Source organism: Gossypium hirsutum, chromosome A11 (assembly GCF_007990345.1).
Source record: "Gossypium hirsutum isolate 1008001.06 chromosome A11, Gossypium_hirsutum_v2.1, whole genome shotgun sequence".
In the NCBI taxonomy this organism is placed as follows: Eukaryota; Viridiplantae; Streptophyta; class Magnoliopsida; order Malvales; family Malvaceae; genus Gossypium; species Gossypium hirsutum.
In genome coordinates, this window is record NC_053434.1 from 27,585,425 (window position 1) to 27,601,588 (window position 16,164).

Sequence of the window (16,164 nt, forward strand, 5' to 3'; positions counted from 1 at the left end):
GGTTTATTTGTAGCCTATAATGATTCTTGAGTGGAAATGTCACAGAATAACTATGGATTTTGTTTCAGGTTTGCCCTGAACTCCGAGAAAGAAAGATGCAATTGGGTTGTTGTTGACAAATTGATGAAATTAGTTCATTTCATTTTGGTACGTACAGATTTCTCGATTGATAAATTGGCTGAGTTATATATCTTAGAAATTGTTCGATTACATGGAGTGCCACTATCTATTGTTTCGGATAGAGATCCGAGATTCACTTCACGATGTTGGAAGAAACTACAAGAGGCATTGGGTACAAAATTACTTTTCAGTACCGCATTTCACCCACAGATGGATGGTCAATCCGAGCGAGTTATTTAGATACTTGAGGATATGTTGCGATGTTGTATTCTTGAGTTTGAAGGTACGTGGGAAAAATATTTGCCGATGATTGAATTTGCCTATAACAATAGCCTCCAATCTAGTATAAAGATAGCACCATTCGAAGCTCTATACGGTCATAAATGTCGAATATCATTGTATTGGACTGAGCTAAGTGAGAATAAGATTCACGGGGTTGATCTGATTATAGATACTGAAGAAAAAGTGAAAGTGATTCACGATAGTTTAAAAGCAGCGCCGGATTGACAAAAATCTTATACAGATTTAAAATGAAAAGATATTGAGTTTGTAACACCCCTTACCCGTATCCAACGCTGGGATAGGGTTCAAAGTGCTACTGGACTTAAACTTAACCTACTATATAAAATCGGGCTGTAAAATTTTGATCAATTTAAAACTTTTCATTTCACATACTTATTGTCCTTTAAACGGGCTTATGAGGCCCAAAACATGCATTAGAGGTGGTTCAGGATCAACCAAGAGCTTAAGAAAAACTTGAAAATTTTCATGCTTTAAGGCTCCACACGCTCGTGTGGGTATAGACCGTGTGGTCACACACGCCCGTGTGGCTTGGGACACGCCCGTGCCCTTAGCCCATGTGCAACACTGACTTTAAAACACTGCCTTGACACACGCCCATGGGGGCAGACCGTGTGTCACACACGGTCTAGACACACGCCCGTGTGTCTACCCGTGTAGACAATTACAAGGCTATTTTCCAAGCCATTTGTCACCCTCACAACATATGCACACATATTTATCCAATAACATACAACATGGCATAAATGAGCTCTTAAACATCTACAAACATGTTATGCTCATGACAATTTCTTATGCAATAAATATCATAGAATTTACTCACATCATTACCACATACTTGTCATAACTATCATTACGTCACAAACCTCATGTCCATCACTAAGCATGCATAATCATATCCACAAACCATTCATGAGGCATTATTAACTATTTACCAATCACTTAATCTTGCATCAGTTACTAACTCATCAATGAATCTCAATTCAATCTCTAGGCATACATTTGTAAGCCACATCACAAGAGATAATAACATACATGCATAAGAATAATCATATAGGCCCATAATGTCATTAGTCGACATAAGCGAATTTACATGACTACATAATACCTTAATAAAAAGCCAATGCCTTTGTCTAAATCATAATATCACACATTCAACATTAAAACCCTATACATGCCATAGACTCGAAACACTAGGATTTATTTACGCCGATAGCGTTAACTTGACAGTGTGATAATATCTCTGACGGCCTCCAACCCGAGCTAACCTGGCAACCCTAGGGAACATGGGAAAGAAAGGGAGGGTAAGCTTTACGTTTTGTAAGTTCATATGAAAACAATAGGCAACTCATTAACATGTTTTATCAATGTTTACAACCTATTCTCAAGTTCAAGACAAGCTGTCTTCCTGAGAAATAGTCACTAAATTATTTATATCTGGAGCTACAAAACTCTAAATTAAGTTCTATTAATTTTCCTTGAAACTATACTCATGTACCGTTCTACCATGAAATTTTAAGAATTTTTGGTTTAGCCAATTAGTACATTTTATTCCTCAAAGTTACCCCTGATTCACTGTCTGATAGTTCCGACCCTTCTGCACTAAAGTTCAATTATCTCATAGCAAAGGACTTGAATAATGTTCTTGTCTATTTCTCTTGAAACTAGACTCATTAAGGATTCTAAATATATAAATTATAACTCATAACTATTTTTTTTACATTTTATAATGATTTTCTCAAATCAGAACAGGGGATTTCAGAGTCATTCTGACTCTGTCCCATGCAATCAAATATCTCATTATAGGAAATTCTTTTGCTTACACAGTTTCTTTTATAAGAAACTAGACTCAATAAGATTTATTTTCATATTGTATTCAGCTTCTAACTCATTTTCCACTACTTTTAGTATATTTTCAAAGTTACACTACTGCAGTAACCCAAATCCGTCAAGGCTAAGTTACTCATTCATGATCATTGTTCACAAAATTAATACAACATCATTTCATCCATCATGGTAAGAACACATATTTATGCATCATAGATCATCACATACCAAGGAATTCTCATAGGCTTAGTGTACATACCTGCACAACTCGTAACATAACTCAAGTGCATACTCACCAATGACTTACCTCATTGGGACCATCATCAACTCTTTCCTTGGATTACCCGTTGAACACTTGGAATACTAATTGGATACTCGGAAAAACCTTTGCACATAAGTGCCTCAATTGTAGCTAAAGCTACCTCATATCTCATGACATTTAAGTGCTCACTCTCGAGCTAGTCATCTAGACTCATAATTCCTAGTGACATGTCACTCATATCCTATTTTATTCCTAAGGTTCAAACGGGGTTTTTCCTCGCCTATCAAAGCTTTGTCTTATCATATTTCTATTATTCACATACACAATAATATTTGTACAATTCATGTAATGATAACATTTAAATACATGTATAGCATGGTATTATTTACATATAAACTTACCTCGATACCACAAAGGTGAAAAAGATGTAATCGTCCATAAATCGATTTTCCCCGTTCTAGGCCCAAATCGCATTTTTCAACATTTAAAACATCACATTTAGCTAATTAAAACAATGTACTAATCAAATTAGTCCATTGACACACTTTGGCAAAATTTACAATTTTGGCCCTCTATTTTGCCAAAATTACCAAATTGCCCCTAGGCTAGAAACAAGATTTTTATTCAATTTATTTACTCCTTAAGCCTAGATAAACCATTTTCATAACTATGACAACTCACAAAAACAATTATTACACACATTAACAACCCATTTTACAACTTTGCATAATAACCTTTTTAAGGTATTTTCATGCAAATTTCCTTCACAAAAGTTGTTTATTAGACAAATATAACTCATATTCTTCCATAAAAACTCAGCAAACATCACATATACATTCATGACAAAACTCTAGACTCTTTATCATTTTGCAAGCTAGACCCCTCATTTGAAAGCTTATGCTTTAGGGGTTCCAAAAATGTAAAAATCATCAAGAAATAACCAAAGATTACTTACTTGTTAGGGCTTAAAGTGGATGATAGTTTAAAGCTCAAAACCCTAATACTTTTTTGCCATTTTCGTGAGGAAGAAGAAGAAATGAAAGAGAAAATGACATTTTATTTTTTTTTTCTTATTTTATTACAAATTAGTCAAAATAAAACACCTAAAAGCCACAAATTTTGGCTTTTTGACCAATTGGTCTCCCCTTGGTTGGCCACACATTTAAAAAGGGTCTAATTTCCCTTTAAAGGCCTCCAATTTTAGTTCTCTAGTCTATTAACACATTTAGGCATTAACACATAACTTTTACATTTTATGCGATTTAGTCCTTTTTCGAAATTGGACTAGAAACCGCTAAAATTAACTTAACAAAATTTACATGCACTTATAAAATTATATTATAACATATAAAATAATACTAATATAATTTTCTTCAGCCTCGGAATAGTGGTCTCGAAACCACTGTTCCCACTAGGCCTAAAATCGGGCTGTTACAGAATTTTAGATTGGGGATAAAGTGTTTCTGAAAGTGTCGTCGTGGAAAAAGATATTAGGATTTGGTCAAAAATAAAAATTGAGCCCGAGGTTCATCGGACCGTATGAGATTACTAAGCGAATTGGGCTAGTGACTTATCGGCTAGCATTGTCGTCTAAGTTAGAAAATATTCATAATGTATTTCATGTATCAATGCTACGACAATACAGATCTGACCCATCACATTTTATTTCCCCGATAGAGGTTGAAATTCAGACAGATTTTTCGTATAGTGAAGAACCGATTCGAATCTTAGCTTGTGAGATCAAAGAGTTGAGAAATAAAAGAATAACGTTAGTGAAAGTATTATGGCATCGACATGGGTTTAAAGAGGCTACGTGGGAGCCCGAGGATGCTATGAGAAAATAATACCCGAACCTATTCACTGGTAAGATTTTCGAGGATGAAAATCCTTAAGGGGGAGAGTTGTAACAGCTCGTTTTTTGTTAAATCAGAACAATGGTTTTAGAACCATAAATTTGAGGTTAGAAAATTATTTTAATATTTTTTTTGGTGTTTATAGCATGTGAATATGTATGTGTGAAAATTTCGTGAAATAATTTTAGCGTTTGATAGCTCAATTTGAGAAAAAGGACTAAATCGCGTAAAATGCAAAAGTTGCATTCTATTTGCTAAAGGTGTCAAATGGCCTTGGATTTCAATTTTGATGACATTAAATGGTAATTAGACCATAATTAAGGTTACTGGACATTTATGACCGTGGTTTAAGTGATTTTTAAGTTATATTTTAAAGGTTAAATATGTAATTTGGTAAATAACTTAACATAAATAAAACCAAAATCAAAATTATGCTTATCATCATCATTTAGCCAAATTTTGAGAAGAAAAAAGAAAGCTTCCATGTTCATTTAGGGTTTGGCACTTGCATAGCTTGATTGAGGTATGTTTTGAGCTCGTTTTTTTGATGATTTCTATGTTTTTGTGATTGTTGTATTGAGTACTAGCTAGCCTAGAGAATAATTTGCAAAACTGTTAAGGATTTTGAATTTTTCCATTGATGAATATGTATGATTTTTTATGATTGATGATAGATTATGAATATTTGATGTTAGGTAAATAAGTTTTGTTAAGTGATTTTTGATGAAAATGCAAATTAAGGGCTAAATTGAGAAATGTTGAAAATGTGTGGTTGAAATGTGAAATAAATGAGAAATATGGGCTGCTAGGGGTATATGGGTAATTCGGCTAAGCATGGGTATTTTGATAATTTCACTAATTTATGATATTATGTAGTAAGGACTAAATTGTAAAAATGTGAAGTATTAGGGGCAATAGTGTAAATGTACCTTAAAGAGTGTTTTGGATTAAATTGAATGAATATATGATTGAATAAGTTCATTTTGAATACATTTAGATCAAGAAAGGAGGAATTTGGACCTAGATCGAGGAAAAACGAAAATTATTGAGTAGTTGACCCGATACGTCAATTTTGGATACGAGGTAAGTTCGTATGTACTAAGCATTATTAAATTTATGCTTTTAATGCTTTGATATTGTATAGTTTGTATATACGTGACTATTTTTATGTTTGAGGACATATCGACTAAATGTGGCACTTAGTGTGCGGTTCAATATAGCTTCGGCTAAATTTGGCACTTAGTGTGCGATTTGAGATAGCTTTGGCTATGTACGACACTTAGGGTGTGAGACATTGATTATGGCACTTAGTGTGCTAGACATTGATTATGGCACTTAGTGTGCGAGACATTGATTGTGGCACTTAGTTTGCGAGACATCAAGTATGCGACAGCATTTCGTGAATATATGAACTTGGTTTGGATTGGTACAAGTATGTATATAAATCCTATCGAGTTAGAAACCCTTCCTTAAAACATTCAAATAAGTTTATTTTCAACTAAACCCTCTAATCATCTCTAAACAAAACCACAGATCTGATATAACAAATTCTTTTAAAACAACATGAAATCAATTACAACTTTAAAATTGAACAAAAAATTATTCCCACTTGGAGATCGAAGCAACCGATTGAATTTCAAATTCAAAAAGATCCAAGAAGAATAAATTAATTAAAATTAAAAGACGAATTGTAATACTCTTTGACTGATTTAGTCATGGCGCTACCAAAATTAGATATATTGATAGCAATGGATGCAAAGAAATCATTGCTTTGTTTGGTATCATTTGGTGTCATCTCTCTCTACTATTTTGAAAAAATAAAAATAGAAAATTTGAACGTGGTAGCCAAAAAAATATTAAGGGAAGCATTGATCTTTGATCAGAAGTTGACGCAATGGCCGACGAAGCATATCGGAAGAGGCAAAGTGTAACATCCCAAAATAAGGCCTAGTCGGAACAGTGGTTTCAGGATCACAAATTTGACATTGAAATATTTGTTTTATGATTATTACGAGGTCTAGAATATGAAAATATGCATGTGCTAAAGTTTCATGAAGAAATTCTATGAGTAAGGTGTCCAATTGGAAAATAAGGACCAAACTGAATAAATTGTAAAACTTGGATTCTTGAAGCAATTTGCATGAAATTGCTTTAGATTATTAATTAGAATTCCTTAAAGAGCAATTTTCCCAATTTCTAAGTTTTTGGACAAAAATGGGCATATATGGATAAAATTTGAAAGAAAATGGCTTAAGGGCATTTTGGTCATTTGGCTAATTAATGAAATAAAATGGGAAAATAAGCCAAAAATCAGCCCATTCTCTCCGTGTTGCTGCCAGAAATTGGGGTTCTCCATAGCTAGGGTTTTCATGCTTTCCAAGCTCAATAGTAAGTGCTCTTAAGCCCCGTTTTTAATGTTCTTCGTATTTTTGAAATCCCAGTAACTTACTCTCTCCATTTCTACCCATATTTTGAGTTAGGGTTCATGTATGTAAAGTGACCCATGTGTGACATGTTTATTTTTTGATGATTTATGGAGGAATATGAAAATTGGATGTGTGTTAAACATATTTTCCTAGATGATTTTCATGAAAAATCCCTAAAAGGACCTTTTTGCAAAATGTACAAAATATGTGGTAGAAATGTGAAATAATGGAAAATGTGGGCTGTCATAAAAAGGAAAAACTTTCGACTAAGCTTGGGTAATGTAGAAATTTCATGCTTTTTATCATACGAGCCTAGGGACTAAATCGTAAATAATGTAAAAGGTTAGGGGCAAAACGATCATTTTTTTGGGGGTAAAATTTAGACTCGAAAAGAATAATGTGAGGTATTAACGATTCATTGTTATTGTTATAGACCCTGAGGAACAAATTTCGGAGGTCGACCGAGGAAAACAAAAAGTTTTGGAATAACCGAAACGCGAAACCGAAACGAGTACCAGGTAAGTTCGAATAACTTTAAGTAAACTATTAATATGTCTAATTGCATGTTTTATGAATGTATGATAATTGGTTATAGTGATGGCATGAAAATCCATGAAATGTGTTAATAATAATGATATGATAATAAATGTCCCAGTTGAAGTCAAAAGGGAAATCCGATGGATAAACCATGACTTACATGACTGGAGATCCTGCATGTGTTGCAGAAAAGGATTTAGCCCGGACGGGTAATCCGTTGATCTCAAATATAGAAAGGATCTAGCCCGGACAGGTGTTCCTTGAGTGATCGAGCCTCCCGAAGAATATGTGTGCATTGTGGATTTAGCCTAGACGGGTAATCCGATTAGGGTCTGAATTTAGCCTGGACTAGTAATTCAGATCCGAGCTCATTAAGGGTGTTTGTCGCTATAAGGGATTTAGCCTAGACTGGTAATCCTGACATCACCTTATGAGTTTACATTACGGGGGATTTAGCCTGGACTATTAATCCTGCCGTATGATGTGAGGTTTGCGGGAGCGCGTACTTGAGATGATCGCTCTTATGACTTGACGGTAAATGGATAATCCATCGAGATTTCTGATAAACTCAATGGGATTAACATGAGATAGAAAAATAAAAATGTTGGATGATGAGCTTATCTAAGACAAATTACATGGTGTATTGTTATGGAACTAACTTGTCGATTGAGTGCATGTGATAGGGAAACTATTCCATGCTTGTTGGTTTTATTGCCTAATATGGATGCATGCTAATTAATCAGTAAGTTTACTTTCCAGTTATTCGGGCTTACTAAGCATGTAAATTCTTACCCCTTTTTTTTCCCTGTTTTACAAAACTCGAGGACTTGTAAAGATTGGAAGACGGTTGGAGAATTAACGCACTATCATCTTGTCTAGCTTGGTATATAGATACTATTATTTTGTTCAATGGCATGTATAGGGCTTTTTTTATTTTGTTATATGTGTCATTTGATTAGCCAATATGAAAGTTTATAAAAGTATACATATTCACTTGTATATGGCCAGGGGAATTGGCTCACTTTGGTGTAGGTTATGACCTACCAAATTGTGCATGTTATGTTCCAATTTTCCTATGATGATTAAATAGTGTTACAACTAGTCATATATAATATGACCAAATCACATGGGGTCGTTAGGCCACAATTTGGCAATGAATTAAGATAACGAGCCAAGCTTAATTGAGTTACAAGTCATGGAATTCCTTAATATAATGGGGATAACCTAGCATGTATAAAAACGATGAGATGAGGTTTACATGCAATAAGGCATATTAAGGTCATTTAAGAGTATAATTAAACCATGTTAAGTGCTATTGAAAACTATAAGTGGATATGAATATTAGAGGGTGACCAAAGGCTTGGAAAATAGCCCAATAAGGTCCACACGGATAGCCCTATGGGCGTGTAGTCTGTCCGCGTGTCCTCTGCATCTAAAATTTTTAAGTCAGAATGTATGGTAGTAAACACACGGGTAGAGGCACGGCCATGTGTCTCAACCGTGTAGAAGGCACGGCCTAGCACATGGGCGTGTGTCTTGGCTATGTGCCCTTAAATGCATGTTGACGTCATAAACAAAATGCTCAAGTTTTTTGACACGGGCGACCACACGGGCATGTTTAGGCCGTGTGAAGGACACGAGCGTGTGCTTGGCTGTGTGAAAACCCATGTAGGTTCGATATGAGAAATAAATTCAATTAATTCCATACGGTTAGAGGACACGGGCATGTCCCAAAGTACACGGGCGTGTGCATTGTCTCCACACGGGCGTGTGAGGCTTAACCTAGCAAATTTTCCAAGAACTTTTTCAAGTTCTTGGTTTGATTTTGGACTGTTCTCAATGTATGTTTAGGGTCTTGTAAGCCCATAATAAGGACACTAAGATGTTGTCTGGTTGGTTTCAAATTTGGAATGAAATTTTATGACCCATATTGTTTTTTGAAAATGTCTGAGTACATGCCTGGTAATGCCTCGTGCCTGGTCCTGGTCTAGGGTACGGGTAAGGGGTGTTACACGAAGTTTTTGGCTTTGATTACATTTTTAAGAGTTTTTTTATTTTGCTTCGGGGAGATCCAAACCAATATGGTTAAAGGAGGGGATGAAGGCTACCATTGGCTGCTAGCATCTACTGTAACAGTCCATTTTTGGGTCAAATCAAAATAGTAGTTTCGGGACCACAAATCCGAAGTAGAAATATTTATTTTATTATTTTGTTAAATTCTACAGCATGAGAGAATAATTGTGTGAAAATTTCGTTAAGAAATTTTATCGATTGGGTGCTCAATTTGACTAGAAGGACTAAATTGCTATGGGTGAAAAATTTGAGTTCTATAAGTTAAAGGTGTCTAATTGCTATGAAATTTTAAATTGGAGGTCCTTAATTGGTAATTAAACCATTATACTTTAGGATGGACAATAATGGACATGATTAGGTGAAATTTTAAAGTTACGCATTAAGGGTATTTTAGTAAATTGGTAAATAAAGACAAATTAACTAAATAAAAGTGTCCATCTTCTTCAATTTAGTCCCCCATAGCCGAAATTATCAAGAAGCCATAGCTAGGGTTTTTGGCCAAGCTTTCAAGCTCGATTGTAAGTCCGTTCTTGTCCCGTTTTTAACGATTTTTATATTTTTGAGATCATTGTAACTTAATCTAGCTATTTCAAGGACTAATTTGAAAGAAAGTTGAAGTCTAAAATTTCACCCATGTTAAATATGTTTGTATTTTGATGTTTAATGGTAGAAAATGCATGTTTGTTGTTAGTTAAACAACACTTGTAAAGTGATTTTCGATAAAAAGTCAAATAGGGACTTGTTTGTAAAAGGTTATAAAATGTGTAGAAAAGTTTGAATAAATGAAAAATGTGGGCTGTTATGAGTATTAGTAATATTCGGCTAGGCTTGGGTTGTGATGAAATTGAATGAAATTCATTTTACGAGCCTAGGGACTAAATTGTAAAATGTTGAAATATTAGGGGCAAAAATGTAATTTTACCATAATATGATTTTGGATTGAATTGAATAGCTTGATGATTAAATAAGTTAAATGTGGTATTATAGATCAAGAAAAACAAAGTTCGAGTGTAGATCGGGGGAAAAATAAAATAATTGACAAATATATCCCTTTTGCCGTTTTTGCATTCGAGGTAAGTTCGTATGTTAATAAGCTTTGTTAGAATTGTATTTTAAATGTTTTAATTTATGCATGAATTGTGAAATCGACTCTACGGACACATTTGACGACGTTCTGGCAAGCGAGAATTCCTAATCAAACCTTAGGAATAGATTAGGATACAAGTGACATATGTCATTAGGGTATTATGTTACGTGATCCGGGTGCTGGTTCTGTACGTCCTACCAGTGGTTGAGTATACCGACATATGTTGCGGTTACTTGACAACCTGTGTGAGCAGGCCTGTGGATGGCTCGAGAGCGTGCATATATGTATTATGAGATAGAAGTAGCAATGGCTACATATGTGACACCTTGAGTGCAAGGTTTCCCGGGTACCCGATATTATTATTCCGAGTGGTTCATTGGGTATGTCAAAGATGAGAATAAGTATGAAACCAATACGAGTTGGTACAGGTATGTGCATAAAACTTATGATTATTAAATTCGTGAAATGATGAACTCAAGGTACGTTTATGATGGAATGAACTATGGTTATGAGATTATGGTAAATGATGAACTCAATGTATGTTGATTATGGCTTATTGACTTATTGTGAAATGGATGAGTTGGTTTATTGGTATGATGGATTATCTTGATAAGTTGATGTAAGTTGAAAGAAGTCTTAGTGGTGTTTTGAATATGAAATTAGTATGTTTGATTTGGCATAATGGAATGTTATGAGCATGATAGATGTTGGCATTGCATTGACATATGTTAGCCATGATTGTAGATGTTTTGGTTGGGTAAGTATACCATGGTTTATGCCATTGAATTTGTGTATGTGTATGTGTAAATGAGGGTGGCAAAAGGTTTGGTAAATAGCCTTTATTTTGTCCACACGGCTAGACACACGGGCATGTGTCTAGGTCGTATGTGACACACGGCTTGTCCCATGGGCATGTGATTTGGCCGAGTGTCCCCTATACCTTAATTTTGAGAAGCAGAATGCTCAAAATTGAGCATACAAGCAGAGACACGTGCGTGTGTCTTAGCCGTGTAAGGGACACGACCCCAGACATGAGCATGTATCTTGGCCGTGTGAAGTCTGTACCTATTTTATGAAAATTAAATTAACCACACAGCCTAGCACACGGGCGTGTGACTTGGCTGTGTGACCTCAATTTGTTCATGCTTTGTAAAACAGAGAGTTAACAGGTTAGGGACGGGTGTGTGTGACCACACAGCCTGCCCACATGGGCGTGTCCCAAACCACATGGGCCTGTGACCCCTATACATAGCAAAAAAAATTTTTAAGTTTCGTAAAAATTTCCTAAGTTCTCGGTTTGGTCCCGAGCCACTTCCAAAGCATATTTTGGGCCTCGTAGGCTCGTATTAAGGACTTTATGATTGAATATAAATGGTTTTAATTTGGATGTAAATTTATGACTTGGAATTGTATGATTGTTGCGATGTAAGTCCGATAATGCCTCGTAACCCTGTTCTAGCGTTGAATACGGGTAAGGGGTGTTACATCCACTTTGAACAGTGTCAAAATTCAACAGGGAGTAGTGGTGGTCGCGTCAAAATGGAAAGGGGAAAAGTTTCCTTCTTCTAGAAAGAAAAGAAATCAAATGGTTTGAATGACTTTAAAATTTTGGGGCTTTTAGTGGATGGGTTTTAAGCAAAAAGAATAGAAAGTCATTATTCTTCAACGAACCCAATAACTCATTTTAATGAATAATTCAAATAAAACTATTTTTTTTAAAAAAATTACATTATTAAGGTAATTTATCCACATTTGATATCATGTAAAGTTACTTTCCAAAGTATTTAATTTGTTGGAATATTAGCTCAATGTTTGCATAAAATTAAATCACTACAACAAAATAGGCTTAGGGTGACACTTTTTTGGAACAACTTGAATCAACTTGATAAAATGATAAGATCTTTATTTAAAAAAAAGTTTTCTCAAATTATTTTTTTTAAAACAACTTTGAACCAAATATTTTTTAAATATCTATTTTATATAAATTTTTATAATTCAATTTTAAAATCTTTTTTATTATACTGGCTTACATCAGTGTAAGTAAAACTCACTCTCTTTTATTTGGAGGTGATAATGTTACTATTAATTAACAAAATAAAATTATAATTTAAATCATTGGTTCCTTCTTTTGTTTCTTTGAAAATGAGATGCTCTAAAAATTAAATGACAATATGTCGCTGAAGATCAAAAGTAGACAAAGACTACACAGAAAAGGTTGAGTTAGGTCAAATATTTGCAGAAGAAAAAAAAAGGTTGGGATAAATCATGAGCAGACAAAGGCAACATAAAAAAGGGTTGAGTTAGATAAAATATTTGCCAACGAAAAATAAAAATTGGAATAGGTTAATATTTTCTCAACTCTTCCTAAAAAGTCAGAATAAAATTAGATTTTGCCAACACCCAAAAAAGTTCCTTAAAGGTACAAATTTAAACAATCCAAAAAAGGGGTTGGTGTGGTCCAAAAATAGTCATCTTAGGCTTTTCATATGGAAACACTTTTACATAGTTGGGAGATGTATAACAAAAGTCGGTATAGTGTTGGACAAAACCGACTCTTATTTAAGTGTTGCCTCAGGCATGCATACCCCAGCCCTTATACAAAGAGTTGGCCAAAGCGTATGTCGGCAAGTCAATCCTGACACTTAGGAAAGTGTCAGCCCAAAAGTATCGTCTTAGGGCTGTTTTGTTGTAGTGTATTGTTATTAGATTTAAGCACATTTAAATATATGTTTTCTTCCTGTTTAAGGGTAGTAATGTGTTATGAGTAACAAACCATTTCAAATTATTGATGAAATCTAACATTATTCTTTTCTTTTCTTTTCTTTTCTTTTTTGTGAATTTCAAGAGGAGAGCAAAGCCTTAATAATAATGTAATTAACACGATTAGAATCCAAATTACACCTGAGATTGTAAATATTCTAATCATCACCAGGCTAACACACGAGTTTCAATATATATTATATAATAAAGTATTTAACCAAAAAAGATGAGTTTCAATTCCAAATTGATTAGATTTGTAACATTTGTCAGCTTGAACGAATGACACGTAATCATAAAAACAAATTGATAATAGTTTGAGGGAGGTTTGTTAATCAAATTTGGTGGTAGTTTGAGCGAAATTGTATTTACAAATTTGGTTGTTTTAATTTCCAAAATTTCCGGTTTGACCTAATTAAATAGGTGTATAATAAATTAGGTTGATTTGGAGGAGATATTATGATTCCAATGCTGCTTTTTAGTTTCGTTGTACAACAATAATCATTGCCATTAATTCATTGCATTCTTTTCTATATCTTTGTGTAAAAGTCAATGCCACAATTAACAAAAACAAAGCATTGGATACAGTAATGAACCTTAGCAAAAAACTATATTCGCAGTAGTTTCATCCATGTAGCTATATCTTTGAACTCTTCTTTAGATTAGATATAAATTAATAATAATTTAATGAAAATAAATGTGGCAGTTGATGCTATGACCAAAGACATCAGGAGACGCATAATAGGGTTGACTGCTGCTGCTCAACCACTTTTGACGTTGTATTATACAATTTTACATGATAAATACTAAATAAATTGTTTAATGTTAGTATTCAACTTCCCTTTGTACCCAAAATAATAATAATAATAATTCAATAACAGTGTTATAGTATTATTAAGTTTTATTCTAACATTTAAATACTAATATACCTTAAGATAGATTACCTGATCTTCATGCTTCTCATTGCCTGAAAAACAATGTGATACAAATATTTCTATGAGATTTATTAAGTTGAAAAAAATTATTTCCAAACTAAAAAAAATTAGATTGTATGTAAGTTTAGATTTATTTTTCAGCTTTGTTTTCAACCAATGCAATTTGTCATGATTAAATGTTTTTTCTTTATTTAATAAATGCACATGCTAATTTTCAAAAAGGATATGCAAGAGTTAAAAGATTAATAGTTTGTTATAAATACGTGGGTTTATGAAATAAATCAAAATTTTTATATTATATTAAAATAAACCATAGTGAAATTTTAATTTACCAGTTTTGCGAATCTTTTTATACGAAATAAACTATAATAAAAGATCAAAATGTTTTCGTGAATAAATAAATATTGTATTTTAATTAAATTTAAAAATATTTTATAATTTTTTTAAACATAAGTTGTATAATTATTTTAAAATAAACATATTTTTATAATCTTTAATATTTTATAATTATGTTTTACAATTTTAATAATATAACATATCCTATTTTTAAATTCAAAATATTATTATACAAAGAAAACTAATTATTACCGATATAGAACAGAAATGATCAAAATTATAATAAAGAAACTAAAAAAAAAAGGTTTGATATTATGACTTGTGTGTATATTTTGTCCCAAGGAAAATGGGTTTTAGAATAAAGATTACTTTACTGTTAATAGTTTAAAATTTTGTTTTTAAAAAAAATATTTAAGTGAATAGACTGATTTCAGAGAGAGGGCATGAGGTTGAAAAGTGCCCTCCGCTAAATGCCATTTTCCCTAACAGTAACATCCTCCAACGGCCATAAAAGCGGTTAGTTTTATTTCTATATAAACTCAAACTTTTTCCTCTTTTTTTCATTTAAATCCATTTCTATCAATTCTCTCGATTCTCTTAAGATTTAAGTTCTAAAATTTTAAACAAATGTCTCAATTTCGTCTTGATTTAATTATGTATTTTAATTTTTATTCGTTTTGATTGAATTTTGTATTGGCAAATACTCTTATTCGTTTGGATGACAACTATATTTTTACGATTCAATTGCAAATAGTAAGAAAATACTTCTAATACTTCTAATTTTATTTAAGTTCATTATTAAGTTGTTAAAAAATTAAATTTATTTATTTTTGTGCTTTTATAATCAGGTTGAAGATCGAATCGAGGTTATTGCCTATAATTGAACCTTATTTGCAAGATGTGGGATTCTTGTACGTGTCTCGTATGCTTGGGGGTATAAATTGGACCCCTACCCTTATTAGTGCGTTGATCGAAAGATGGAGACTCGAGACACATACATTTCATCTTCCATGTGGTGAGTGTACAATCGAGGACGTTCAATTACAACTCGATTTACCGGTGGATGGACCATTCGTTACGGGGCCAATGGTCATTGGCAATTGAAGTGGCATTTGCAAGCAACTGTTAGGCAAGGTGCTGAATAAGTTTTTCGGTAGCCGGATAGAGATGAAATGGTTGCAAGAAAATTTCCACTATATCTGCGAGAGCTCGATCCCCTTGAAAAAGAACAACATGCCTGAGCGTACATCCTGAGGTTAATCAAAGGTTCTTCAATGCCCGATAAATCTCTAACTCTTGTACATTTAAGGTGGTTGCTACAACTCATCGACTTGAAAGAAGTGGGCCGACTTAGTTGGGGATCAACTGTGTTGACGACGTTGTATCGAGAGACGTATCGGCTGATGCAACCATAAAAAAATTAAAATTGGTGGTTGCATACTCCCTGTGTAGTGATGGGCATGGTTCTGACTACTATTTTTATATCCTTGAACTGACTACCCTTATACTTCCCCACTCATAACAAGGTAAAATCAATTTGATAATATAGTTATCATAATATTATTTCATTATTATATTTTGAAAAAACAAATTATTTCAATAAGTGGAACCATAGCCCGAGTTATTTGGAACTATCCAAGGAGCTCGAAGA